This window comes from Scyliorhinus torazame, chromosome 1 (assembly GCF_047496885.1).
Source record: "Scyliorhinus torazame isolate Kashiwa2021f chromosome 1, sScyTor2.1, whole genome shotgun sequence".
In the NCBI taxonomy this organism is placed as follows: Eukaryota; Metazoa; Chordata; class Chondrichthyes; order Carcharhiniformes; family Scyliorhinidae; genus Scyliorhinus; species Scyliorhinus torazame.
This window is the reverse complement of record NC_092707.1, coordinates 324,843,629-324,869,685: the sequence shown is the minus strand read 5'-3', so window position 1 is coordinate 324,869,685 and position 26,057 is coordinate 324,843,629.

The following is a 26,057-nucleotide window of genomic DNA, read 5'->3' as shown; positions in this document are numbered from 1 at the left end:
ACAGCAGGCTGGTTTGGCAGCAGAGCTGGAGGATCCAGGACAGGCTTCTTTTGAGGAACTTCAGGAGGGAGCAACCTCCGTGAGCTATGAGCGAATGTGATCTAGGTGCCATTCCATTAGTTGCCCTGGACCCAAGAGACTGGTCCCGCGTGAGGAAGACAATCCCAGACAGCCAGTGAGCACTGTGGTTGTAGTTCCGGATGAATACCGTGTCATCAGGTGCAAGGTGTCGAACCCTCTCTTCTCTGCCAAACCATTCAATGCCTGATGGTATGGTGCGGTGAGGACATGGTGGATCCAATTGCTTTTCACAGAAGTGGCAAATTCTTTGCTCATAAAAGAGGCCCCATTATCGGTCATGAGCACCTCAGGGATTCCTGTTGGAAAAGGAAATGCACAATCGCTCGATGATCGCGTGGGAAGTGATTGACACCATTTTGTGGCCCTCCAGCCCATTTTGACTGGGCATCCACCAGGATGAGAAACATCGAACCCACAAAAGACTGGCATAATCAGCATGTACGCAAGCCCAATGGTGTCCCAGCGACTCCCTGTGATGAAAGGTAGAATATCACCTTTATATAACATGAGTAGTTCATCTTCAACTGGATGTGGATTATAAATTATATGTTTTACTGTTGTAGTTCTAGTATCTGGCCAGCAGGCGGGGCGAGTACGCAATCCTGGGACCCGGATGCACCATGTGTTATTTCAGAAGATGTTTGGAAGGACTTGTTAGAGTCGCATATTAGAGTAGCTCAATAGTGTCTCAGTGTAAGTTAGTGTTAGATATTTATTTCCAACTGTATTCATCTTAGACATTTTAGTTATTGATTAGTGTAGTGTTATTAATAAATAACTTTGTTTATAAAACAAAGTCTAATGTTCTTTCTTCCCAATACAACACCAATATTCAATATCAGCCCAATCAAAGAACATTACACTCCCCCAAGGGTGTAGGGGTGCCGCCCTGGGGAGCTTTTGGTGCTCTTGACAGATGGAGCACTGTTGGGCCAATGTCTCGATATCCATGTCCAAACCCAGACACCAGACGTAGCTTCCCGCCAGTATCATCATTTTGGACACTCTGGGATGCCCATTGTGATGGGCCTTCAACACGATTGCCTGGCCAGTCACTGGGACAACAATCCTTGTGCCCCACTGGAGGATACCATTTTCCACGGTCGCCTCCATCAAATTTGATGAGGAAGCCTTCAACTCATCTGAAAGCTGTGCTGCTGCCCACCACATCACACTAGATGTCGCACCTTGGCAAGTACAGGATAGGTTTGTGTCCAATCACGAACACACAAAACAGTGATGGGCAAGGAACCCATGATATTCAGGACAGCAATTACTTTGTCCACCATGGGTGGGTTCGCGGATTCGATCTGCAGAGGAAGACGTCTCAACGCAGCCACATGCGCTATCCGGGTCGCTGGGCGGTGCTCAAAAGAGTAATTGTGAGCAGCAAATAACAAAGCCCAGCACTGGATCATTGCAGACGCGATTGATGGGATCGGCTTGTCTTCATGGAAGAGGCCGAGCAATGGCTTGTGATCAGTGACGATAAAAAAATGACGGCACTGTCGACGTCTTAATGAATCCGCTTTACCCTGAATGCGACTGCCAGACCTTCCTTCTTGATCAGGGCATGTTTTCTCTCGGCTGCAGCTCACATCCAGGAGGCAAAAGCTTTTGGACGCTCATGGCTATTGCACGTCTGATGGGACAGAATTGCCCCAATTCCATCTGATGAAGCATCATGTGGTGATATGCATCACTGTAAAGACACAAGGGGTTAATGTAAATACATGTAGACTAGCTAGACATGAGAGGGAGCACCAGAGACATGACACACAGACACTCAACCAATAGAACAGTTAGATAGGACACGACCAATGGGCATTCAAGATACACACAGAGGTGACACGACCACAGGAGGGCATTACACCAACCCATATACAAAGGACACAACACACATGATCTTCTTATTTCCAGTGGAGACAGTCAGTGAGTAGAGACACAGGGTTGATTCAATATTACACCCACCACATGGATTGCAGCAGACTGTTTAGTCAGTCTAAGTAGCTACAGAAGGATTTAAAGTAGTAGCGAACCCGTGTAGGAGAAGTGTAAATAGTTTAATAAACGTGTTGAAGTTATCTCCACGTCTGAACCTTCCTTTGCCAAGCGCACTACAAGGAAGCCGCTTATGCTACGCCGAGAGCATAACAAGACACATCACACATGAGGTACAATGGTTTTGGAGAGTCAAAACATGTCAACACCCCCAAAGAGGACAATCGGCACTTCACCTTTTTAAACACCGTATCCTGGGCCTGGCTCCAAGCTCAAGGCTGGTGTTTCTTCAAGAGAAAGTGGAGGGGGACTAGGATGGTAGCCAAATTTGGAATAAATTGCCTGTAGCAATGAACTAGCCCAGGAAAAGAGCGATGTTCTGTGGTGTCTCGTGGAGTGGGAGTCATTTTAACTGCCCGTATCTTCTCAGTGACCAGGTGTAGGCTGTCTCAATCCACCTAATTTCCCAAATACACCATTTCTTATGTGTGAAACACGAACTTCGCACAGCGTAGACAACCCCATATTCGGAAAAGCATTTCAACACCGCTTCGCGGTTCTGTAAATGTTCTTGGTATGAGGCACATGTGACTAACACGTCGTCTAAGTGAACTGCAACGCACGCAAACCACACAGGATGTCTCCATGATGCACTGAATCACTGCGCATGTCGAGGATACTCCAAACAGCAGCAGGTTGTAGTCATAAAGTTCCTTGTGCGTATGAATAGTGACGTACTTCTGGGAGGATTTATCAAGCTCCAGCTGTGGATAAGCATTGCTCATGTCCAAGTTTATGAATGTACAGCCACTGACCAACGTTGCATACAAATCCTCAATGCGCAGCAAAGGGTAACAGTTCAATCACAAAGCCGTGTTCAGTCAATTTATAGTCACCGCAAAGAAAGACTGTCTTATCCAGCTTCATTCGGGGGACCATCGGCGTCCCCCAATCAGTGAACTGCACAGGCCGAATTATCCCCAAACTCTCTAAATGTCTAAGTTCAGTCTCAACCTTCTCCACTATAGCGTAGGGAATTGAGCGAACATGAAAATATCAGTGCTGGGCATGTGCGGCCACCGGAGTTTGACCATGGACCCACTTATGGCACCCAAACCAGTCTGGAAAACCTCCAGGGATTTGCTCAGTACCTCACTCAGACTGCCAGACCTCACTTGGAGGATATGCTGCAGCTGGTGCAACCAATTGCGGACCAACAGGCTTGGGCCATTTCCCTGCACAACAATGAAGGGAAGGGAATTGAATGGCCATCCATAAACCACCGGAGTGAGGGTGAACCTCACGATATTTAATCATTTTTGTGTACAAGTGGCCAACCGAACCTTTGTGTCAGCCAAAGGCAAAGTCTGCACTCCTGCACTTTTGATAAGATCAAAAGTGCTCTGCATCACCACAGAAACGGCAGCTCCCGTATCCAACTCTATTTGGAGCATATGACCATTCACTTGTATCAGAACACAAATAGGGGCGACATGGGAGGCTGTCAAACAGTTAAACTGCATTTCAGCCTCATCCTCTGCCTCTTCTGGGTCATGCAGATGCAAGGTCCAGCCCCTGGCTGACACCTACCTCAACCCGGCCGCCTGGAGTGTTGGCCATCCTGCTGCTTGTGGGTACGCCTAGACTGGGGTCCACATGTCGCACAAGGGCCGGAATCACCTGCAGTCAAGCCCGGCTCATCGCCCAGAGTCCCGAGTTGCTGAAGCGTTTAGTCCAGGCCACAGGGGTATCACGTGAGAATGAGGCCTCAAGATGATCACCCCTATCCCTTGTATCTCTTGGATAATGTGTTCTGCAAAACAGCTCTATGATGTGTTGGGTAAGCTGGGTCTGCGAGGACTGCATGTACTGTAGCAGAGAGAGAGACAGGCTTCCAATACTTGAAGAAATGCAACTCTATTTTATTAAACTCTTAACTATTAAACATGCTTGTACTGTGGGTTGACACTATGCTGAGTTGACTGGAGACCTGAGGCTAACCTGACCAGACTATCTTACTACCACATGGTGGATGTTCTAGTTGTTGCTCACAGGCTCTGACTGTCTCAGAGGCTGCATCCCAAGAGAGTGGGAAAACTAGTGCCCCCTGGTTATATAGTGGTCGTGTCCTGTCTGGTGATTGTTTGCTGTGTTCTGTATGTTCATTGGTCATCCTTTGTGTCACTCACTGACTGTCTGTGCACCATCATATACTTGTGTGTATATTATGACATCTCCCCCCCCAAAATGCTTGTATTTGCCTTTACCAAGATGCCTTTACCAAGACCTTTACCAAGATGGCGCCGGAGCGAGGCGACTCTCTGCGAGCTCTCACAAACAGATCAACTTTTTACTTAACTTATACTCATTCTTAATGATCTGTTGAGCTGCTCGCAGAAAAATACTTTTCACTGTACCTCGGTACACGTGACAATAAACAAATCCAATCCAATCCAATCCAATTTGTCAATAAATAGGGAGTGTGTGTATGAGCCTGACTATATACAAAATACGGGAACGTATTTACATGGGAAGGTGTCTAGTACGGATAGAGTGCATACAACAAATTAGGAAGAAACAATCTGTACAGATGTGTAAACGAAGCACAAGGCAATGCAACATTCAGTCTATAAGTTCAGACTCTATGGCGGGCGACGAATTCTGGTTGACCGCCTCAAGGGTGGGTCAGGGGCCGCCTGCATTGGAATGGGCAGGGTTGCGTCCAACATAGACGGTGGCAAAAGAAACGGCAGATCGGTGACCTCTTGGAAGGGTGTGTCCTGAGGAATCAGCAGGCGAGGCATGACATCACGTTCAGGTGGAGGGCGTGGAAGCAGCCGCAGTGCCCGCCTATTATGGCGAAGAATAGAACCATCATGCATGCGAACGAGAAATGATCTGGGGGCCACTTGCTTGACCACCACAGCTGTGGCAGACCAGCCACCGTCAGGTAGCTGAACACGAATTCGGTCAGCGGGGACCAGAGCAGGGAGACCTGTGGCGTGGGCATCATACGCCGACTTGCATTGTGCCCGAGACAGTTGCATTCTTTGCAGGACCGGAAAATTGTCAAGGTCCGGGATGTGGATAGCTGGCACCGTCGTCTGTAGTGTGCGGTTCATTAGCAGCTGTGCTGGGGACAGGCCAGCGGACAAAGGAGTCGCCCTGTAGGCTAGCAGTGCCAGGTGAAAATCTGAACCCGAATCAGCAGCTTTACACAACAGTCGTTTTACAATGTGTACCCCCATTTTCTGATTTTCCATGGGGGTAGTGGGGGCTTGAAGTGACATGCGTGAATTTGTACCGTTGGGCAAAATCCGTCCACTCCTGACTGAAGAAGCACGGGCATTATCTGTCATGACCGTAAGTGGAATGCCATGACGGGCAAAGGTCTCTTTGCATGCCCTGATGACTGTTGCTGATGTGAGGTCATGCAGTCTGACCACCTCGGGGTAATTTGAAAAATAGTCCACGAGGAGGACGTCGTCCCGGCCTTTTGTGTGGAAGAGATCAATGCCAACCTTGGTCCATGGGAACAACACCAGTTCATGTGGCTGCAAAGTCTCTTTCGGCTGAGCCGGCTGGAACCGTTGGCACGTTGGGCAATTTAGGAAAGTGTTGCCAATGTCGTCATTGATGCCAGGCCAATATACTGCCTCTCGGGCTCGCCGGCGACACTTTTCCACCCCCAGATGACCCTCATGGAGTTGGCCAAGGACAAGCTCTCGCATACTCGGTGGTATTACTATCCTGTCCAGTTTCATTAGTATGCCATCAACCACTGCCAGGTCATGGTTTACATTGTAGAACTGTGGGCACTGGCCCTTCTGCCAACCATCTGTGAGATGGCGCATGACCCCTTGGAGTAAAGGATCCCTGGCTGTCTCTTGACGAATCTGCACGACCCTTTCGTCAGTGGCCGGAGAGTTGGATGCACAGAACTCAACATGGGTGTCAATCTGGCAGACGAAGTCCGACTGCTCGCACGGCGTGGTGATGGAGCGAGAGAGTGCATCGGCCACAATGAGCTCCTTGCCCGGGGTGTAGACCAGGTCGAAATCATAGCGTCGGAGTTTGAGGAGGATACGCTGTAGGCGTGGCGTCATATTGTTGAGGTCCTTCTGTATGATGTGAACCAGTCACCTGTGGTCTGTTTTGACCGTAAACATGGGGAGTCCATACACGTAATCATGGAATTCGTCAATCCCTGTGAGGAGGCCCAGGCACTCTTTCTCGATTTGAGCATATAGCTGCTCAGTAAGGCTCATGGCTCTAGATGCATATGCGACTGGGGCCCAGGAGAGGATTTGTCACGCTGGAGGAGTACTGCCCCAATGCCAGCCTGGCTCGCATCGGTGGAGATGTTCGTCTCCTTGGCAGGGTAGAAAAACGCCAGGGCCGGGGCCTTGGTGAGTTTCGCCCTGATCTCACGCCACTCTCGCTCATGAGCGGGGAGCCACTTGAAGTCGGTGTTTTTTTTTACAAGATTGCGGAGAGCTGTGGTGTGAGATGCGAGGTTGGGGATAAACTTCCCAAGGAAGTTGACCATCCCTAGGAAGCGGAGGACCGCCTTCTTGTCCTCCGGTGTCTTCATAGCATTGATCGCCGACACCTTATCTGCGTCTGGCTGCACACCGAACTGCGAAATATGGTCGCCGAGGAACTTTATTTCTGCTTGATTGAACAAACACTTGGCTCTGTTGAGTCGGAGGCCATGCTCATGGATCCTATGGAACACTAGCTTGAGGCGATTGATGTGTTCCTGATGAGTTGTGGACCAGACAATGATGTAATCGACGTACACTCGCACCCCCTCGATGCCCTCCATCATCTGCTCCATTATTCGGTGGAACACCTCCGAGGCGGAGATGATGCCAAAGGGCATCCGGTTGTAACAGTAATGACCAAATGGGGTGTTCAAAGTGCAGAGCTTTTGACTGGATGCGTCTAGCTGTATCTGCCAAAACCCCTTGGAGGTTTCCAGCTTCGTAAATAACTTGGCGTGAGCCATTTTGCTAATGAGCTCTTCTCACTTAGGGATGGGGTAGTGTTCCCTCACGATGTTACGATTCAAATCTTTGGGGTCATTACAAATGCGAAGTTCCCCTGACGGTGTTTTGACACAAACCATGGAGCTAACCCAGTCCGTGGGTTCCGTGACCTTAGAAATGACGCCCTGGTCCTGGAGGTCTTGCAGCTGCTGCTTGAGGTGGTCCTTAGGGTGTGGCGGCACCCGACGCGGTGCATGAACCACGGGTGTGGCATTCGGTTTCAGAAGTATCTTGTATGTGTAGGGGAGTGTGCCCATACCCTCGAAGACGCCGTAGTATCGTGCTATGATGTCATCTAATTGGGTTTGAAAGTTGGCATCTGGCGAGGCTGATGCCTCAGCGGGCGACATGGAGTGAACCCGTTGCACAAGATTCAGGACCTGAGCACCGAGCAAGGAAGCTTTGTTGGACGCTACTATTTTGAAACGCAGGGTGACTCTTGAGGAACGATGAGAAACCACAAGCTGGCATGAGCCACTGGCAGCAATGGCATTGCCATTGTAGTCGATAAGCTGGCAGGCCGATGGAAGAATGCTCGGCTTGATGTGGATGGTATCCAAGTCAGACTTCAAAATGAGGTTCGCTGAAGCGCCGGTGTCCAGCCTGAAGCGTATGCGAGATTCGTTGACCGTAAGGGTGGCACACCACTCGTCGTCCAGATCAATGCTCAGCACTGGGAGTGGATTAGCCTTTTTTTTGGAAAGCATCGTATGCTTGGTGATGATGCCCACCCGGAATGGGGATGTGAGATCCTCGGTGTCGGGATCTGGAATCATGTCGGAGTCGGAGTCTGCAACGGGTTGCTGCACTGACCAGACGTTCCTGCGCTGTGGCTGGGATCGCTGTGTGGTGGGCAGTTGCACAGATCTGCACAGGGCTTCATAGTGGCCAAGCTTGCCACACTGGAGATAGCATCGCGATTTTGCGGGACATTGCCGTTTTAAGTGGGCGGAGCCACAGTTGTTGCACGTCATGTCGCTGACGTCAGGACATGGTGCGGTCGAAAGATGTGCGCATATGCACAGTTCGATCCTCGGCCTCGCCGTTCCCTCGGTCGTTGTGCGCATGCGCAGGAGCCCGGGAAAAGCGCGCAAAATGGCTGCCCTCATCCAGACTCAGGACCTGGAGCTGTTTTACGGCCTGCACCCGCTCCGCATCGTGGCGGTCTTGCCGCGCCGTCTCTGCTGCCTTGATATGGGAGTACCGGTCATTAGCGTGCTCATGTAGGACGCAGGTTTCGATGGCGATGGTGAGGGTGAGCTGCTTAACTTTGAGGAGTTGCTGATGAAGGGGATCGGAATGGATCCCGAAAACGATCTGGTGGCGGATCATGGAGCCGGAAGTGGAGCCGTAGTTGCAGGATTGCGCGAGGATACGGAGATGGGTTAAGAAGGACTGAAAAGGTTCATCCTTACCCTGAAGCCTCTGCTGGAACACATAGTGTTCAAAGCTCTCGTTGACTTCAATGTCACTGTGGCTGTCGAACTTCAGCAGGACTGTTTTGAACTTTGTCTTGTCCTCACCACTCTATCGACCGGCACCTTCAGGGTTCAATGGACCTGAACTTCCAGATCTCTCTGTACATCAATTTTTCCCAGGACCCTTCCATTGACCATATAGTCCGCTCTTGAATTAGATCTTCCAAAATGCATCACCTCTCATTTGCCTGGATTGAACTCCATCTGCCATTTCTCTGCCCAACTCTCCAATCTATTTATATTTTGCTGTATTCTCTGTCAGTCCTCCTCGCTATCTGCAACTCCACCAATCTTAGTATCATCTGCAAACTTGCTAATGAGACCACCTATGTCTTCGTCCAGATCATTTATGGATATCACAAACAACAGGATCCCTGTGGAACACACTAGACACCTTTCTCTATTTTGCGACACTCCCTTCCACCACTACTCTCTGTCTCCTGTTGCCCAGCCAGTTCTTTATCCATCTAGCTAGTACACCCTGAACCCCATACGACTTCACTTTTTCCATCAACCTGCCATGGGAAACTTTATCAAACGCCTACTGAAGTCCATGTATATGACATCTACAGCCCGTCCCTCATCAATTAACTTTGTCACTTCCTCAAATAATTCTATTAGGTTTGTAAGACATGACCTTCCCTGCACAAAACCATGCTGCCTATCACTGATAAGTCTATTTTCTTCCAAATGTGAATAGATCCTATTCCTCAGTATCTTCTCCCAACAGTTTACCTACCACTGACGTCAAGCTCACAGGTCTATTGTAGAGGGTTCCATCTCTGCTACTCCACTACTGGGCCGATATCTGGGGTTTGAGTATCTGTGTGTGTCTCTCTCCAGCTGGCACTGAAACTTCAGAGGCCAGGGGATGCCGCACTGGGACACCTCCACGGAAGAGAGCACTGAATCAAGCCTGCCGTTTATCCCTAACCGGAAGCCTGAGGCTTATATCACACAGATATCCAGACCCCCACCAATGCCCAGGTGATTCTCTCTCTTGCCGGTGGTGCAACACCCACCCGGTTCCTACTTCGCTGGAGTAGCTTTCCCAAGAGAGAGAGTAGGACACTGCTGTTTATTACCTAACCAGCAGCCTGTCCTGTGTGAACGGGTTCGAATCGTTCAAGATGACCCTAGATTCTCGACCCCGGAATTAAGGTGAGGAATATCTTAACAATGACTTGGTCAGAGATCGCTGGTGAGAGATTGAAGAATTGCAACGACTCCAATTATCAGCAAATCGAGGTTTATTGCAAAACCCAGGTCAAAATCATCAAACAGAAGAAATTATAATAAAATCTTAAACTCTAACACAAACTAAGTCTATTCAAGAAGTACTATAACGGACACAACGTAAAATCTTATTGTTACACAGTTTTAGCAATGGCACAAAACACAAATCAAGTCCACTTCCCCAAAGCCTCAACCACTATCAAAGTCAAGGGAGTTTCGCAAGCTGCTGCAGGGTACTTACGGTCACAGGCTGCGACAGGTCAAGTCGAAGGTGGAGAGGTCAAGCCAAGAGACCCTCAATCGCAACACAGCCCCTTTTATATCCGTTTTACCTGGCTTTTTCCTGTGTTCGGCCAGCCCCTTTTGCATTGAATTGGTAAGGTTTAAAGTTCCCGCTGGCCCCGCCCCCTTTCAGCCGGTCAGACCTGTCGACTTCCGGGTTTTCCTCCCCTTTGCGTTGTATCGGTCCCAGTTTAAAGTTCCCGCTGGTCCCGCCCCCTTTGAGCCGGTCAGACCTGTTGACGTCCGGGTTCTCCTCGCAGGTCCGCTCCTTCCAGCCAGGCAGACCTGTCCCGATTTGAATTTGGCGGCGACTCCGCCCCCTCCACCCAGTGAGTTCCTGCCGGTGGCTTCTGTCAAGATTGGAGTACCTCCCCCAGGTCCGCCTCCAACTTGGTTTTTTCTACCGTTTATCTTCAAGGGGCTTTTCCAGCACAATATACTGAGCCCAGACTGTCTGCTTTTTGGGATAACAAGGTTAAGCTCTCTTGTGAAGATTTTCAAAGTCTTCCATCTGCTCTGGAGATCGCTGCTATTCTCACCTTGCTATGTTGATGGGGTGTTGATTGGATTCTGCTCTGGTGGAGGCCAAGTCATTTACATCTGCATGGGGCTATGACCATCCCATTGTCCTGCTTGCAGGCAGGCCCCTTGTGTATTCCCGTGCCCCTTTGTCTGTGTTTTAATCTTATCTAGTTGCCTGGCTCCTTCTTCCTTGTAGCTCCGGGGGGTGGGTTTGTAAATGCCTATGCCCCTACTCGGCTCAGCGGACCAAGCCTACTGGGAAATCTGGTTACGTTCTTTTGGCTGACAAGTGTCCAGTTTACAGTCTCTGGGTTTTATTCCTGGGCAGTCCAAAAAGGGCTGGATTGCCCGAAAACCTTACACTATAATTCCCTGGATTATCCCTGCTACCCTTATTAAACAAAGGGACAACATTAGCAATTCTTCAGTCCTCCGGGACCTCACTCGTGCACAAGGATGCTGCAAAGATATCTGTTAAGGCCCCAGCTATTTCGCCCCTCACTTCCCTCAGTAACCTGGGATAGATCCCATCCGGACCTGGGGACTTGTCCACCTTAATGCCTTTTAGAATAGCCAAAACTTCCCCCTTCCTTATGCCGACTTGACCGAGAGTATTTAAACATCCATCCTTAGCCTCAACATCCGTCATGTCCCTCTCCTTGGTGAATACCGATGCAAAGTACTCATTAAGAATCTCACCCATTTCCTCTGACTCCACGCATAAATTCCCTCTTTTGTCTTTGAGTGGGTCAACCCTTTCTCTAGTTACCCTCTTGCTCCTTATATATGAATAAAAGGCTTTGGGATTTTCCTGAACCCTGTTAGCCAAAGATATTTCATGACCCCTTTTAGCCCTCTTTATTGCGCGTTTGAGATTTGTCCTACTTTCCCGATATTCCTCCAAAGCTTCATCAGTTTTAAATCGCCTAGATCTTATGTATGCTTCCTTTTTCATCTTAGCTAGTCTCACAATTCCACCCGTCATCCATGGTTCCCTAATCTTGCCATTTCTAGCCCTCATTTTCACAGGGACATGTCTGTCATGCACTCTAATCAACCTTTCCTTAAAAGACTCCCACAGGGGGCCAGCACAGCGCTGGAGCGGTTCACGCCGCTCCAGCCTCCCTTCCCGGCGCCAACTGGGCGCCACGCCAACCTGCACATGCGCAGTGGCGTCGCGTTCTCCCTCTCTACCTGTCCATTTAGCCGGGGGTTATAGCTGGTTGTCCTGCTGGAGGCGATCCCCCTGCTGAGCAGGAACTGACGCAGCTCATCACTCATGAATGAGGATCCCCTGTCACTGTGGATGTAGGCGGGGAAACCGAACAGAGCGAAGATTATGTTGAGGGCTTTGATGACGGTGGCAGACGTCATGTCGGGGCATGGGATGGTGAAGGGGAATCTGGAGTACTCATCGACCACACTGAGAAAATACGTGTTACGATCGGTGGAGGGGAGGGGCCCTTTGAAATCCACGCTAAGGCGCTCAAAGGGGCGGGAGGCCTTCACCAGGCGCGCACAGTCCGGCTGGTAGAGGTGTGACTTGCACTCTGCACAGACCTGGCAGTCCCTGGTGATTGTCCGTACTTCCTCGACGGAGTAGGGCAGATTGCGGGCCTTTATAAAATGGTACAACCGTGTGACTCCCGGGTGACAACGGCTGTCGTGCAGGGCACGGAGTCAGTCTACTTGTGCGCTGGCACATGTACCTCAGGATAGGGCATCTGGGGGCTCGTTGAGCTTGCCGGGGCGATACTTTATCTCGTAATTGTAGGTGGAGAGCTCGATCCTCCTCTTATTATTCTTGATCTTGACCCGCTGTGAGTTATTGAACATGAAGGCTACCTACCATTGGTCAGTGAGGAGAGTGAATCTCCTGCCGGCCAGGTAATGCCTCCAATGCCACACAGCTTCAACGATAGCTTGGGCCTCTTTTTCGACGGATGAGTGCCGAACTTCTAAGGCATGAAGGGTGCAGGAAAAGAATGCCACGGGTCTGCCTGCCTGATTGAGGGTGGCGGCTAGGACAACGTCTGATGCGTCGCACTCCACTTGAAAGGTCAGCATCTTGTCTACTGCGTGCATCCCGATATTGGCAATATTGGCTCTGATACGGGCGAAGGCTTGTTGAGCCTCGGCCGAAGGGGAAAATGGGTGGACTGTATGAGTGGGCGGTCCTTGTCCGCATAGTTTGCCACCCACTGGGCGTAGTATGAAAAGACCCCAGGCAGCGTTTGAGGGCCTTGGGGCAGTGGGGGAGGGGGAGCTCCATGAGGGGGCGCATGCGGTCGGGATCAGGCCTCAGAACTTCGTTCTGGACCACAGAGCTGAGGATGGCTAAGCAGTTCGTGCTGAACACGCACTTCTCCTTGTTGTAGGTGAGGTTTAGGAGAGTGGCAGTGTGGAGAAATTTGGCAAGATTGGCATTGTGGTCCTGCTGATCATGGCCACAGATGGTGACGTTGTCTAGATACGGAAAGGTGGCCCGCAAACCGTACCGGTCGACCGTTCGGTCCATCTCCCTTTGGAAGACCGAGACCCCGCTGGTGACGCCGAAGCGAACGCTGAGGAAGTGATAGAGGCGACCGTCTGCCTCGAAGGCAGTGTATGGACGGTCTGCTGGTGGGGAGCTGGTGGTAGGCAGATTTGAGGCCTACTGTTGAGAAGACCCGGTACTGGGCAATCTGATTGACCAAATCATATATGTATGGGAGGGGGTACGCGTCGAGCTGCATGTACTGATTGATGGTCTCGCTGCAGTCCACGACCATTCTGTGTTTCTCCCCAGTTTTAACTACTACCACTTGGGCTCTCCAGGGGCTGTTGCTGGCCTCGATGATGCCTTCCCGAAGCAGCCGCTGGAACTCGGACCTGATGAAGGTCCTGTCCTTGGTGCTGTACCGTCTGCTCCTGGTGGTGACGGGTTTGTAATCCGGGGTTATATTTGCGAAGAGGGAAGGTGGATCGACCTTTAGGGTCGCGAGGCGGCACACAGTAAGGGGAGGTAGGGGCCCGCCAAATTTCAGGGGTAGGCTCTAGAGCTTACACTGGAAGTCCAGGCCGAGGATTAGGTTAGGCCGAGCGCAGAGGTTAGGGAGGACGTAGAGGCGGAAGCCGGTGAATTCTACGCCCTGGACCGTGAGTGTGACCATACAGTACCCCGGATCGCCACGGAATGGGATCCGGAGGCCAGGGAGATTCTTTGATTGGCGGGGTGTACCGAGAAGGAGCAGCGCCTTACCGTATCCGGTGGATGAAGCTTTCAGTGCTCCCAGAGTCCAGCAGGCAAGAGGTCACGTGTCCATCGATTTTAACGCTAGTCAATGCGGTAGCCAGGTTGTACGGACGAGACTGGTCGATCGTTACTGAGGCGAGTCGTGGTTGGTCGTCGCTGGTGTCAGATGATGGGCTGCCTGGAGGGCATGTGTCCTGGAATGCTGGTGGTGCCCATGTGCCGTGGGGGAGACAAGATGGCGGCGCCTGAAAATCTTGGGGAGGACAAAATGGTGGCGCCCATGGGCCGCAGGTGGCGGGGGTTGAAAAAGATGGCAGCGCCCATGGACCGCACGTGTTGCACGGAGGGGAAGATGGCGGCGCCCACTGGCCGCGCTTGGTCTGAGGGGGAGAAGATGGCGGCGCCCACTGGCCGCGCGTGGTCTGAGGGGGAGAAGATGGTGGCGCCCACTGGCCGCATGTGGTCCGGGAAGGTGAAGATGGCGGCACCCATTGTCCGTAAACGAGGGGGGTGGGGACAATAGCGGTGACTGCACGGGCCTGGCACACCGTGGCAAATTGCCCCTTCTTATAGCAAGCCTTACAAAGGGCAGCGCGAGCCGGGCAGCGTTGGCGGGGGTGATTCTGCTGGCTGGCACGTGGCGCAGGCGTATTGGCTGGGTAAGGCCTCCACTGGGGTGGCCGTCTGTGGGGTCCACGATGCGTAGGAGGGGTGGGCCGCGCGGCTGGGGGTGTAGGCCTGGATATTGCGCGAGGTGACCGTCATAGTGAGCGCTAGCTTCTTTGTCTCTGTGAGATCGAGCATGGCCCCCTCTAGAAGCCGCTGAAGTAAGAGGTCCGACCCATTCCCCGTAACAAAAGCGTCCCGCATAAGGAGGTTTGAATGTTCCGTGGCCGTAACGGCCTGACAGTCACAGTCCCGGACTAGTGGGATTAGGGCCCGCCAGAAGTCTTCCATGGACTCATCAGGGAGTTGAGAGCGAGTGGCGAGTACGTGCCTGGCGAAGAGCGTGTTCGTCTTCTGGGCGTAATTTTCTTTGAGTAGTGTCATGGCTTCGGCGTAGTTTGGCGGGTCCTGGATCAGCAGGAAGATGTTGGAGCTCAACCTCGAGTACAGTATCTGTATTTTCTGAGCCTCCGGAACAGGGCTTCGCGCCGAGTTGATGTACGCCTCGAAACAAGCTAGCCAGTGCTGAAAGTCCTTTTTGGCGTTGCTTGATTGCGGATCCAGCTGCAGGCGATCCGGCTTGATACGGAGGTCCATCTTCTGAAAATCTTAGAGCAATAAATTGATGCACGATCAATTGCACAAAGACGAGAGTTGAATACAACTGAGGCTTTATTGCTCTGAGATGTGGGGCCTCCCACAGCAGCTGGCGAAATGGCTGTTGCAGAGAGGACACACATATTTATACTCTGCCTACTATGCGGAGCCAGCAGCCAGGGACTACCATCGTACCTCTAATACAGGTCCTACCATACATCACCTAATATAGGTGCAACAGTGGTTTACCACACATAGTATCTGCTTTGTCGGCTCAATTTCATAGATGTTATCATAGAATTTACACTGCAGAAGGAGGTCATTCGGCCCATCGAGTCTGCATCGGCCTTTGGAAAGAGAACCCAACTTAAGCCCACACCTCCACCCTATCCCCGTAATCCAGTAACTCTACCTAACCTTTTTGGACACGAAGGGCAATTTATCATGGCCAATCCACCTAACCTGCACATCTTTGGACTGTGGGAGGAAACCGGAGCACCCGGAGGAAACCCACGCACACATGATAAGAACGTGCAGACTCTGCACAGACAGTGACCCAAGCCGGGAATCGAACCTGGGACCCTGGAGCTGTGAAGCAACTGTGCTATCCACTGTGCTACTGTGCTGCCCTGGTGGCATGGCACAACATCCTTGATCTTCAAACAAATGAAAAATGGCTCCTGAGGCTCACACAGAGATACCTGCACAAGGCAAGAACTACTTCATCACTGTCACAGCTGGTAGAGGAAGAAGGATAGAATCTACACCCCAATACATTTATAACATGGTGCTATCTATGGCTCTGCAGTAGGCAGGAGATTGCAGCAACATTCAGTCACAGAAAGGGATTATTGCAAATTCCAGAATATCCAATAGAGAAACAAATAGGGTAATTAAACCTCTTGGCCATCCTAGTTCTATAGAAGTCAAAGAAGCAATAGGAAAATGAACATTGCAATGGCACTCAGTACATTGAGGCCAGGAAATTATTTGGAGATGTCGCCATGGCCTTGTGTAAAATCACATTGGAAAGATCATTTATACGTGCATTTTCAGCAAAGAGATGTTGGCAGAGCAGAAGCAGCTCCCAGAGATTTCTTGGCCTTAGCATTATAACAATGTGTTTGCCTGAAAAGCACCTTGTTAGCTGGAAAGTACTTTGAGATGTCCCAAGGTTGTGAAAAATGGTTTGGAAATGCAATTTGTTTAGGTCTACCTCTGGAGAATACAATAAAATATGTACACACAAGTCAGAAAGGAGTCATAGTGAAAGACCTACCACCAATATTGGACTGATCATCCAGATGGTTGTATGTGTTGTTGGGTGTTAGTTACAGTTTGGTAGGTGTGAGGATGTCATACATAGTGTTATAACCTGCCTGCTTACCATTGGCTGGTGACTAATGACAATCCCACAATCCTGTGGGAGTATGAGCTTCCCCAATGAGGGGGACAGACTCCCTGTATAAATAAAGCTGGCCAGTTTAGAACCAGCAAGAAAAAGTAAGCAGCAAGTGAGGTTGCTGCTGTTGTGTGTATATATATATTATTATTGTAAATAAATGTTATTTCTTTGTATCCTTGAAACTCGTGCTGGATTCTTCATGGCCCTCACAAAACTGGCGACGAGGGTTAAAGTGAATAGCTGTCTACACTGCTGAAGCCACCTCCCTGGATTTTTGTTGGATACAGGTTGGAAGTTGTTTTCTATTACACCATGATAGAGAATTAATAGAGAGGTCAATAGAGAATTAAAGGTGCTATATTTAAATGCGTGCAGTGTACGGAACAAGGTAGATGAGCTTGTGGCCCAGATTGTGACTGGCAGGTATGATGTGGTAGGCATCACAGAGACATGGTTGCAGGGGGTTCAGGACTGGCATTTAAACATCCAGGGATTCACAACCTATCGAAAAGACAGAGAGGTGGGCAGAGGGGGCGGGGTTGCCTTGTTAATTAGGAATGAAATTAAATCAATAGCACTAAACGACATAGGGTCAGATGATGTGGAGTCTGTGTGGGTAGAGTTGAGGAACCACAAAGGCAAACAAACCATGGGAGTTATGTACAGGCCTCCTAACAGTGGTCAGGACCGGGGGCACAAAATGCACCACGAAATAGAAAGTGCATGTCAGAAAGGCAAGGTCACAGTGATCATGGGGGACTTCAATATGCAGGTGGACTGGGTAAATAATGCTGCCAGTGGACCCAAGGAAAGGGAATTCATTGAATGTTTACAGGAGGGCTTTTTGGAACAGCTTGTAATGGAGCCCATGAGGGAACAGGCCATTCTGGACTTAGTGTTATGTAATGAGCCAGACTTGATTAAAGATCTTAAAGTAAGGGAGCACTTAGGAGGCAGTGATCATAATATGGTCGAATTCAATCTCCAATTTCAAAGAAAGAAGGTAGAATCAGATGTAAAGGTGTTACAGTTCAATAAAGGTGGGCATGAGGGAGGAACTGACGAAAATCAACTGGGAGCAGAGCCTAGTGGGAAAGACAGTAGAACAGCAATGGCAGGAGTTTCTGGGAGTAACTGAGGACACAGTACAGAGGTTCATCCCAAAGAAAAGAAAGGTTATCAGAGGGGGGATTAGGCAGCCATGGCTGACAAAGAAAGTTAGGGAATGCATCGAAGCAAAAGAGAAAGCCTATAATGTGGCAAAGAGTAGTGGGAAGTCAGAAGATTGGGAAGACTACAAAAACAAACAGAGGATAACAAAGAGAGAAATAAGGAAAGAGAGGATCAAATTTGAAGGTAGGCTAGCCAGTAACATTAGGAATGATAGTTAAAGTTTCTTTAAATACATTAAAAACAAACGGGAGGCAATAGTTGACATTGGGCCGCTCCAAAATGACGCGGGTAATTTTGTGATGGGAGACAAGGAAATAGCTGAGGAACTGAATAAGTACTTTGAGTCAGTCTTCACAGTAGAAGACATGAGTAATATCCCAACAATTCCGGAGAGTCAGGGGGCAGAGTTGAATATGGTAGCCATCACAAAGGAGAAAGTGCGAGAGAAACTAAGAGGTCCAAAAATTGATAAATCCCCGGGCACAGATGGGCTACATCCTAGAGTTCTAAAGGAGATAGCTGAAGAAATAGTGGAGGCGTTAGTTATGATCTTTCAAAAGTCACTGGAGTCAGGGAAAGTCCCAGAGGATTGGAAAATCGCTGTTGTAACCCCCCTGGTCAAGAAGGGAACAAGGAAAAAGATGGAAAATTATAGGCTAATTAGCCTAACCTCGGTTGTTGGCAAGATTCTAGAATCCATTGTTAAGGATGAGATTTCTAAATTCTTGGAAGTGCAGGGTCGGATTAGGACAAGTCAGCATGGATTTAGTAAGGGGAGGTCGTGCCTGACAAACCTGTTAGAGTTCTTTGAAGAGATAACAAATAGGTTAGACCAAGGAGAGCCAATGGATGTTATCTATCTTGACTTCCAAAAGGCCTTTGATAAGGTGCCTCACGGGAGACTGCTGAGTAAAATAAGGGCCCATGGTATTCGAGGCAAGGTACTAACATGGATTGACGATTGGCTGTCAGGCAGAAGGCAGAGAGTTGGGATAAAAGGTTCTTTTTCGGAATGGCAACCGGTGACGAGTGGTGTCCCGCAGGGTTCAGTGTTGGGGCCACAGCTGTTCTCTTTATATATTAACGATCTAGATGACGGGACTGGGGGCATTCTGGCTAAGTTTGCCGATGATACAAAGATAGGTGGAGGGGCAGGTAGTATAGAGGAGGTGGGGAGGCTGCAGAAAGATTTAGACAGTTTAGGAGAGTGGTCCAAGAAATGGCTGATGAAATTCAACGTGGGTAAGTGCGAGGTCTTGCACTTTGGAAAAAAGAACTATTTTCTAAACGGTGACAAAATTCATAATGCTGAAGTGCAAAGGGACTTGGGAGTCCTAGTGCAGGATTCTCTAAAGGTAAACTTGCAGGTTGAGTCCGTAATTAAGAAAGCAAATGCAATGTTGTCATTCATCTCAAGAGGCTTGGAATATAAAAGCAGGGATGTACTTCTGAAGCTTTATAAAGCATTAGTTAGGCCCCATTTAGAATACTGTGAGCAATTTTGGGCCCCACACCTCAGGAAGGACATACTGGTACTGGAGCGGGTCCAGCGGAGATTCACACGGATGATCCCAGGAATGGTAGGCCTAACATATGATGAACATCTGAGGATCCTGGGATTATATTCATTGACGTTTAGGAGGTTGAGGGGAGATCTAATAGAAACTTACAAGATAATGAATGGCTTAGATAGGGTGGATGTAGGGAAGTTGTTTCCATTAGCAGGGGAGACTAGGACCCGGGGGCACAGCCTTAGAATAAAAGGGAGTCACTTTAGAACAGAGATGAGGAGAAATTTCTTCAGCCAGAGAGTGGTGGGTCTGTGGAATACATTGCCACAGAGGGCGGTGGAGGCCGGGACGTTGAGTGGCTTTAAGACAGAAGTTGATAAATTCTTGATTTCTCGAGGAATTAAGGGCTATGGAGAGAGAGCGGGTGAATGGAGTTGAAATCAGCCATGATTGAATGGTGGAGTGGACTCGATGGGCCGAATGGCCTTACTTCCACTCCTATGTCTTATGGTCTTTTGACTCTGTACGGACGTTTGGATGTTTTTGATGCTGCGCTGGAAAGCTGGAACCAGTATGCACAACGGATGCGTTACTATTTCCGGGCAAACAATATCACCGAAAACGAGCGACAGGTGGTCATATTGCTCACCGCCTGCGGCCCGCATACGTTTGGGGTAATTAGGAGCCTTATGCACCCAGCTGTGCCGGACACCAAAACGTTTGATGAACTTGTGAATTTAGTGGGGCAGCATTTTAACCCAACTCCGGCCACGATAGTCCAGCGTTACCGGTTAATACCGCTGAGAGGACCCCAGGAGAATCCCTTGCTGACTTTCTATCCTGGCTACGCAGGATTGTAGAGTACTGTGACTATGGTGAAACCTTGTCAGAAATGTTACGTGACCGTTTGGTTTGCGGTATTAACAATGCGGCCAACCAGAGAAAGTTGTTAGCTCAGCCAACATTGACTTTTCAACAGGCCATTCAAATAGTCTTGTCCCGAGAGAGAGCAGAACGAGGAGTGCAGGAGATACAGGGAATGGAAGTGCATGCCTTGGGATGCAACCCCTTCCATCCAAAAATGTCCCCCCACAGACCTGTGGTACCTTGGGTGAGACAACGTCCGGATCGATGCCTGTGGCCGTCGGACATTCCTCCCCGAAGGGAGCCTTCTCCAGAACCAATGGATGAGGAGCCATGTCCGTGTCAGATTTATAGGCACTGACTCCGTCGCGGACGCCGGTCCTGGGGGTGCCAGAGGCGCCGTCGTTCCGACCGAAACTGGGACCAGCCCAGGGGCCGTACCTTCCATGTGGATGAACCTGCGGCGACTACTCCTGAGGACGTGGAGACGAAGGACAACTGCCTTCAGCTGCATTGTGTGGCAGCTCCCTGTGTGGCCCCCATTAAGGTGACAGTACGGGTCAATGGTCACCCGCTTGAGATGGAGTTGGACACTGGCGCAGCGGTCTCCGTGATCGCCCAGAGGACATTCGGCCGCATCAAGCAGGGTATACAGACCCTTACATTAACCGACACACAGGCCAGGTTGGCCACCTACACAGGGGAACCATTGGACATTGCAGGAACTACGATGACCCCTGTTGTTTATGGATGGCAGGACTTATCGTGGTGCGCGGCCATGGGCCCAGCCTGTTGGGTCGGGACTGGTTGCGCCATTTGCGGTTGCAGTGGCAGCACATCCTCCAAACAGTTTCTGGAGGGTTGACTGAGGTGCTAGGACGATACCCAGATGTATTCCAGCCCGATTTAGGGAAAATAAAAGGGGCCGTAGCCCGTATCCAAGTCGAACCAGGAGCCACGCCGCGCTATTTCCAGGCGCGTCCGGTGCCTTACGCCTTGCTCGAGAAGGTAGAAGGGGAGCTCACTCATTTGGAAACTTTGGGTATTATCAGGCCCATCCGTTTCGTTGACTGGGCAGCACCAATTGAACCTGTAATGAAGCCAGATGCCACAGTTCGCTTGTGCGGCGACTATAAACTTACAGTGAATATGGCTTCCCGACTCGACCGATATCCAATGCCTCGCATAGAGGATCTCTACGCAAAGCTTGCAGGTGGACTCTCGTTCACAAAATTAGATATGAGTCACGCCTATCTACAGTTGGAGCTGGACCTTGCCTCCCGACCATATGTAGCGATTCATACACACCGGGGCCTGTATGAATATACATGTTTGCCCTTTGGAGTATCCTCTGCCTGCGCTATTTGTCATCGCGTTATGGAGGGCATTTTGAGAGGTTTACCGCGTGTCGCTGTCTACTTAGATAACGTTTTGATTACAGGGACGTCGGAGCAAGAACATTTGGAAAATCTGGAGGCTGTCCTTGGACGCTTTTCGGAGGCTGGAGTCCGTTTACGTCGCACAAAGTGCATCTTTCAGGCGAAGGAAGTAGTCTACCTGGGTTATCGGGTGGATCGCGAAGGTTTGCACCCCGTCGCAGAGAAGGTGCGCGCGATTCAACAGGCCCCCGCCCCGGCTGACACTTCGCATCTTCGTTCTTTTCTCGGCCTCGTAAACTATTGCGGGAAGTTCCTCCCCAATCTGGCAACTACAAACGGGGCGTTGCACCTTCTGATAAAGAAAAATCACACCTGGGTTTGGGGTCAGCCGCAAGAAACCGCTTTCTGGTGGGTAAAACAACAATTGTCGTCGTCTGGGTTACTAACCCATTATGATCCTGGAAGATCTTTGCTCGTCCCATGTGATGCATCCCCGTATGGTATTGGGGCCGTCCTGTCCCACAAGATGGAGAACGGGCCGAGCGGCCGATAGCTTTCGCCTCCCGCACATAGACTACAGCGGAAAAAAAGTACGCTCAGATCGAGAAGGAGGGCCTGGCAGTGGTCTTTGCGGTGAAACGTTTCCACCAGTACATATATGGCCGCCACTTCACTATTGTGACTGATCATAAGCCTCTGCTGGGACTTTTCAGAGAGGATAAGCCAATACCGCCCATTGCTTCCGCACAGATCCAGCGCTGGGCTTTGTTGCTCGCTGCATACGAGTATTCTCTGGAGCACAAACCAGGAGCGCAGATAACGAATGCCGACGCACTGAGCCGATTGCCTTTATCGACCGGCCCCATGTCGACCCCCACGACCGGTGAGGTGGTTGCAACCCTAAATTTTATGGACACCTTGCCTGTCACGGCATCACAGATCCGTGAGTGGACCCAGACGGAACCAGTCCTGTCAAAGGTTCGACACATAGTCCTGTATGGTGGGCAGCATAGACAGCTCCCAGGCGAGTTGCGGGCATTTTCCTCCAAGCTGTCAGAATTCAGCGTGGAAGACGGCATCCTCTTGTGGGGGACGCGTGTGATTGTCCTGGAAAAAGGACAGGAGCTGATACTAAGAGACTTGCACAATGGGCATCCAGGTGTGACCAAAATGAAAATGTTGGCCCGGAGTTATGTTTGGTGGCCAGGCCTCGACGCCGACATTGAGAAGGTGGCCCAAAACTGCTCCATTTGTCAGGAGCATCAGAAGCTTCCGCCGGCCGCGGCCCTACATCACCTGGAATGGCCAGGGCGGCCTTGGGCACGCTTACATGCGGATTTCGCCAGTCCTTTTCAAGGATCTATTTTCCTTTTATTCATCGACACCCAGTCTAAATGGCTCGAGGTGCATAAGATGCTAGGCACAACGTCCTGCGCAACAATTGAGAAGATGCGTTTGTCTTTTAGTACACATGGCGTCCCCGAGGTGCTGGTCACGGATAACGGCACTCCATTCACCAGTGAGGAGTTTGCGAGGTTCATGAAGATGAAGATGAACGGCATACGCCATATCCGCACTGCCCCTTACCACCCGGCTTCAAATGGGTTGGCGGAGCGCGTAGTGCAGACATTCAAACGAGGCCTAAAGAAGCAGTCTTCCGAGTCAATGGACACGAGACTGGCTCGCTTTTTGTTTTCGTATAGGTGACTGGGGTAACTCCCGCAGCACTACAAATGAGCCGGAGACTTCGCACCCGCCTTTGTATGGTTTTCCCGGACAATGGCGCAAAGGTACGCCGCACACAGGAACGACAGGGACAGGGTTTTTCTCGGCATCGGCCGATTCGGCAGTTTGCGCCCGGTGACCCAGTGTTCGTTCGCAATTTTGCTGGTGGTGCCCAGTGGGTCCCTGGCGTAATCTTTCGCCAAACGGGCCCTATATCTTACCAGGTGCAAGCCCAGGGTCGTCTCCAGCGCAAACATGTAGACCACGTTCTGTCCAGAAGACTATCCCTTCCAAAGATTCCCCGCCCCCGGAGCTCATTTCTACAGCTGCAGAGACCAGAGACAATGGAAAGTAGTCCTCACAATCTTCCTCTGGTGCCTCACTCAAAGCCTGCGCAGGCCGTTACAGAACCGCGCGGAGATAGAGACGCCGAGATGTCAGAGGCAGCAGACTCTGACTCCGAGATGGAGACACAGGACGCATCAGAGGGGGAATCCTCGGGCTCACGGGCAATGGATGTACAACCGTTACGCCGTTCATCACGGAAGCGCCGGTCCCCGTCTCGTTACACGCCGCCCTATCCAGCGCCTCGTGCAACTGGTGTCCGGCCTGCGGCAAAACGAGTCCACGCCCTCCTTCGCCAGGGTGTTCGGTGGATTCCTTGAACTTTGGGGAGCGAGGGATGTTATAACCTGCCTACTTACCATTGGCTGGGGCTAATGACAATCCCACAATCCTGTGGGAGTATGAGCTTCCCCAATGAGGGGGGGCGGAGAAATCATTAGCAGACTCCCTGTATTAATAAAGCTGGCCAGTTTGGAACCAGCAGGAAGGAGTAAGCAGCAAGCGAGGTTGCTGCTGTTGTGTATATATATGTTGTTGTAAATAAATGTTATTTGTTTGTATCCTTGAAACTTGTGCTGGATTCTTCGTGGCCCTCACAAAACATAGGTTAACTGTAAGCCTTTATTGACTCTTAGAACTATTTACATAAAAGGGAACAAGCTATGAGCAATCTCCGTGTTTGGTGTACACGGCTCTAGGTTGACCCTGGGTGTCGATTATGTGCTCTCTTATAGCACTGTGTGGACGGTACACTATGCATTAACCCTATATGTGCCAAACCCTTATAATGAGGCAGCACGGTAGCCTTGTGGATAGCACAATTGCTTCACATCTCCAGGGTCCCAGGTTCGATTCCAGCTTGGGTCACTGTCTGTGTGGAGTCTGCACATCCTCCCCGTGTGCGCGTGGGTTTCCTCCGGGTGCTCCGGTTTCCTCCCACAGTCCAAAGATGTGCAGGTGAGGTGGATTGGCCATGATAAATTGCTCTTAGTGTCCAAAATTGCCCTTAGTGTTGGTTGGGGTTACTGGGTTATGGGGATAGGGTGGCGGTGTTGGCCTTGGGTAGGGTGCTCTTTCCAAGAGCCGGTGCAGACTCGATGGGCCGAATAGCCTCCTTCTGCACTGTAAATTCTATGAATTCACCTATACCCAAATCTTTATTCAATGTATTTTAAATGATTATAGTTTCCCTTATGTCTTACATTTTTATTATTATCATACATTTACATTATCACTACCTCACCTGTCCCCTTCACCTCCTTGAATTCAAAGATTAGGCAGTCTGGAGGCCTTATAACCCTCCCAGATCTCATTCACATTACTGCTGGAGGAGTGGTAGATTCTGCCACTGCTGGTTCTTCCAGTATGTTTGAAGATTGTTCTGGAATCTGGGTATGAATACATCTTTTTCTTCCATTCTTTCATGTTGAACCACACTTGGTTGGTTCAGCTGTTGGGCTGGTTGGTGGTTGCTGCCCCATTTCTTATGGGGTTTCTTTCGCTTATCCTGTCATCATGTGCATGTGTGCCGTGCTGTTATCCTCTGTGGCAGAGGATGAGCATTCCTGTGACGAGAATGAGGTTTTGTGGTACGCCCACCTCTGCCAGCAATGGACAGCTGTGATCAGGTTCCAACATGTTTTGTAGCTTTGGCATGCTGGCTGTGAGTTTCAGCGTACACTCAGTAGGTGCAGTGTTAACTTGCTGCACCAGGTTGGAGCTAGAGGTTGAGGCTCATCAGACGGCTGGTTGCTCCCTTTTACATCCTCCACTGGAGACATCATGGTTACCTCTGGGTTGGATGGTCCGACTATAGAAAGTTTTTGGGCACCTGTAATGAGAACGTACAAACCAGTTCAACAAAGATTGAAGACAGTTTAGAGCTGAAGTCCATGTCAGGATATTCTTCTTTTCTTGGAGTGCATGGGGACTTGCAGTTCTCTGTGAGTTACGACAGTGGTTGTTTTTGTTTCAGAGTTATCTGTAAAATTCTTCGCGACATTTGACAACTTCAGCTGAGTATTCAGTTCTGTTCAGAATCTTACTTCCAATGTTATTGACAGCTCCTTGGAGTCTTTCAATTCACTTGTTAGATCAATCTATTTTATGGAATTTATCTTACTTGGGTCATGTGAGTGTCCCCTGAAGAAAGGTTTAGTCTTTTATCATGTGGCTTGCAGCATGGCTTCAGTGAGGTCATTTTGTGGGTGGAGCTGGGCTGTGGCTGTCAGGTGAGAGGGTTTTTTTTTGTTTCAGTTTTTGTTTGGTTGCTTTTGACTGCAGAAGGTAAAATAAGTGTTTTCCCTGTTTTTCTCTGTTTTCATTTTAAAAACTGTTCTAGTGAAAAGCAGATTGGGTGTGGCAAACTGCCTTGGTAATTTTAAAGATGGAATTGTTTTCCGGAAGGAGTTTAAAACTGCTGGTTGAAACTGGATCAGAAACTCAGGGAAAGGACCAGTCCCAGTCAAGTGAGAATACAATGTGCTGGGCCATGCCCTTGAAAGGG